This window comes from Chiloscyllium plagiosum, chromosome 37 (genome assembly GCF_004010195.1).
Source record: "Chiloscyllium plagiosum isolate BGI_BamShark_2017 chromosome 37, ASM401019v2, whole genome shotgun sequence".
NCBI lineage: Eukaryota > Metazoa > Chordata > Chondrichthyes > Orectolobiformes > Hemiscylliidae > Chiloscyllium > Chiloscyllium plagiosum.
In genome coordinates, this window is record NC_057746.1 from 3,072,565 (window position 1) to 3,075,916 (window position 3,352).

Consider the following 3,352-nt stretch of genomic DNA (forward strand, 5'->3'; position numbering starts at 1 on the left):
GCCGTAGATAAAGAGGAGGGCATTTCCTCCCAACCAGGAAATAACAGACCCCGTGAAGTCCACCCTCCACCCAGTGAGAACCAGGGGGTACCCACTGTCCCACAACTACAGGTAACTGAGAGCTGTGATCCTCTGACAGTCCCATTATCAGACACACAACTGGATGGTGCGGAACCATGCCTTGGCTCAACCACACCGGAGCGGGTAAATGACCCCAGTGAGGAGCTGGATAGCTACCTCAGCCCAGCGAAGGTCCAGCAGTTCGTGCTCACCATGGGGATGCAAACAGCTACCCCAGAGACAGGACAGTCAAATGGACAATAAACTGAGGGTTAAAGAAGTTTCCTTTGCTATTGTATAACAGGGCACCCACTCAGTAGGTGGGTTCCGCTGAAGCCACAGCTAAATAATAAGAGATTGGATGGTTAATAAAGGGAACTGTAAATAGGATAACTGTAAGTTCGAGTAATTCAATCTGTTCTTTACGACATGCAATGTATATATCTATGAACAACATGACAAATTGTACAAGTACCAAAGATTTATTTCTATGAATAAAGTATATTTTGAAATTTAAAAAAATGGTGGTTCTCCCAGGACGAGGCTATCCCATTGCACTTCGGGTGTGCTGACGCCTGCGATGTCCCCAAATGCAGGATATTCGACTGCAAAATTTGTGGTAGTGGGGGACTGCGTTCGCGCTCTCCCCTGATTTACAAGCAAAAAAACAGATTTTCCAATAGGTGCTGCTCACTTGTACTTTGTGCGGCTTCCGAAGTATCGCGTCTGTATTCAATTCAGTTTCACTCAAATCTACACATAATAAATGTCGCACGTTTTATTTCATCCTGCAATAAACCGCTATGTTCAATGCTTTTCACAACAGGACCAAGCCCTTCAAACAAACAAATATCCCCCACATTTGCTACATTTCCCTCTATTTACTGCCTGCCTATTCCATCCAGTATTGCTCAAAATGCCTCTTTCAACAATTTATTCCATAGATTATATTCAGCTCTGTCCACTGATTCTTCACCACCTGCTCCAGGTAAAAGGACACGGTGGATGCTGTCATCTAATCATACAACTTTACAATATGGAGGCAGACTGTTCGGCCCAAATTGCCCATGCTGCACACTCATATACACTCATACAGATCTACAGCATGGAAACAGACCCTTGGGTCCAATTCGTCCATGCCAACCTGATACCCCAACCCAAACTAGTCCTACTTGCCAGCACCTGGCCCATATCCCTCAATCCTTCCTATTCATATACACATCAAAATGCCTTTTAAATCTTGCAATTGGACCCCTCCACCAGTTCCTCTGGCAGCTCATTCCATACACCTACCATCCTCTAAGTCAAAACTTTGTCCCTTGGGTCGCTTTTATATCTTTGATCCTCTCACCCTATAAAGTCACCCCTCAGCCTCCGACGCTCCAGGGAAAACAGCCCCAGCCTGTTCAGCCTCTCCCTATAGCTCAGATCCTCCAACCCTGGCAACATCCTTGTAAATCTTTTCTGAACCTTTTCAGGTTTCACAACATCTTTCCAATAGGAAGGAGACCAGAATTGCACCCAATATTCCAACAGTGGCCTAACCAATGTCCTGTACAGCCGCAGCATGACCTCTCAACTCCTGTACTCAATACTCTGACAATGAAAGAAAGCATACCAAGCGCCACCTTCACTATCCTATCTACCTGCGACTCCTCTTTCAAGGAGCTATGAACCTGCACTCCAAGGTCTCTTTGTTCAGCAACACTCTCTAGGACCTTACCATTAAGTGCATGCGTCCTGCTAAGATTTGCTTTCCCAAATTGCAGCACCTCTCATTTATCTGAATTAAACTCCATCTGCCACTTCTCAGCCCATTGGCCCATCTGGTCCAGATCCTGTTGTAATCTGAGGTAACCCTCTTTGCTGCAGATCCCCGCTGCCAGGAATAGTCACCCCTCTCAGGCTCGCATCCTTCCTGATGGACTTGGCAAATGGCTCTGTGCAACACACAAACAAGGCAGGAGAGAGAGGGCAGCCCTGCCTGACTCCAGATCTTACTGGGAAGCTATCTGATTCCCATCCATTGATTGAGACTGCACTGACAATGTTGGTGTAGAGCAGTCTGATCCAATTGCAGATTCCCTCCCCAAAGCCCATTTTGGAGAGGACAACCCTCATATATGTATGCGATATCCTGTCAAAGGCTTTCTCCTGGTGCAGGCTGTTGAGGCAGGTGTCCATCCCCCTGTCCTGCACGTAGGCGATCGTATCCCTGAGGAGTGCGAGACTCTCAGCGATCTTCCTGCCCGGTACAGCACAGGTTTGGTCAGGGTGAATCACCGACCCTAGAGCAGACCTGACCCGGTTGGCGATGATCTTTGACAAGATTTTGTAGTCTGTGTTTAACAGTGAGACCGGTCTCCAATTTCTAATTTCCTCCCTCTCCCCCTTCTGCTTGTAGATGAGGGTGATGATGCCTTTCCTCATGGATTCACTCATGGTACCTGCCCGAAGCATACTGACATACACCTCCAGCAGGTCCTGGCCAATCAAGTCCCACAGAGCCGAATAGAGCTCGACCGGTAAGCCGTCGCTTCCGGGAGTTTTATTCTTTTTGAAGGACTCGAGGGCCTTGGTCAGCTCATCCAGAGATAGTGGCTGGTCCAGCCTCTCCCGTGTTCTGTCGTCTAAGACCTCCGTGATAGAGGACAGAAACGACTTGGAGGCCGCGCTGTTGGTTGACTTCGAGTCATACAGACTGGCATAGAAGGATTTGCTGGTCCTCATGATGTCAGCCTGAGATGACGTGATCGAGCCATCTTCTTCCTTCAGGCTGCTGAGCATGGAGCTCTCTTTGTGCACCTTTTGGAAGAAGAAGCGTGAGCACGTCTCGTCCTGCTCCACCAAGCGGACTCTGGACCGGAAGATTATCTTGGAGGCCTCCGAAGCAAAGAGAGAGGCTTGCTGGCCCTTCACCTCCTTGAGGTCCTCCGTGAAATCGACCCCAACGTCTGCAGCAGGAGCAGGTTCTGCATACTTTCCTGGAGCTGGGACAGTTTTCCCCGCCTCTCTCTCGCCTCCTGAACACCTTTGAGGATGAAGAACCTCTTGATGTTTCCTTTAACTGCTTCCCACCAGTCCACTGGGGACTCAAAGAGGGGCTTCACGGTTCTCCAACCAGCGTAGTCCCTCTTGAGCTCCTCAATGTTTCCCGGGGTCAACAGCTTAGTGTTCAGCTTCCACGTTCCCTTACCAGCCCGCTGCTCATCCTGTAGGTGACAGTCGGCCAGCAGGAGGCAGTGGTCAGAGAAGAACACCGGCTCGACGTCGGTGGATCTGACTGAGAGCG

General features: G+C 49.2%; 2 protein-coding genes and 1 pseudogene across 5 annotated transcripts in view; all 3 read left to right on the forward strand.

Moving 5' to 3' along the window:
* Positions 1 to 3,352, forward strand: part of LOC122541578 (zinc finger protein 271-like) — a 652,600-nt gene that overhangs the window by 364,850 nt on the left and 284,398 nt on the right. The window lies entirely within an intron of this gene.
* LOC122541201 overlaps positions 1 to 3,352 on the forward strand; it is a 216,012-nt gene that overhangs the window by 117,737 nt on the left and 94,923 nt on the right.
* On the forward strand, positions 574 to 711 carry LOC122541665 (annotated as a pseudogene).